Consider the following 295-nt stretch of genomic DNA (forward strand, 5'->3'; position numbering starts at 1 on the left):
GGGGGGGGGGGGGGGGGGGGGGGGGGGAACGCCGTCCTCTTCATCCCGGACAAGTTTTGTACAGTACCCTTGGGTACAAGCCCTGCAGTCACAATTCTCGACAGCTCCTGAGTCGTGACAGACCGCCTCAATTCAAATTTCATGTGATGGCCGACGGAGACGGCACACATTCTGCAACCCGGAAGCGCCAAAGGCCTTCAATGCAAGCACATGATGAGTTACTAGATGAGGAATCATCACTCATGCCCGGCAACAAAGCAACTTCTCTTGTACGGCCCCCACATCTACAACGTGA

This window comes from Chondrus crispus, genomic scaffold, assembly GCF_000350225.1.
Source record: "Chondrus crispus Stackhouse genomic scaffold, scaffold_147, whole genome shotgun sequence".
In the NCBI taxonomy this organism is placed as follows: Eukaryota; Rhodophyta; class Florideophyceae; order Gigartinales; family Gigartinaceae; genus Chondrus; species Chondrus crispus.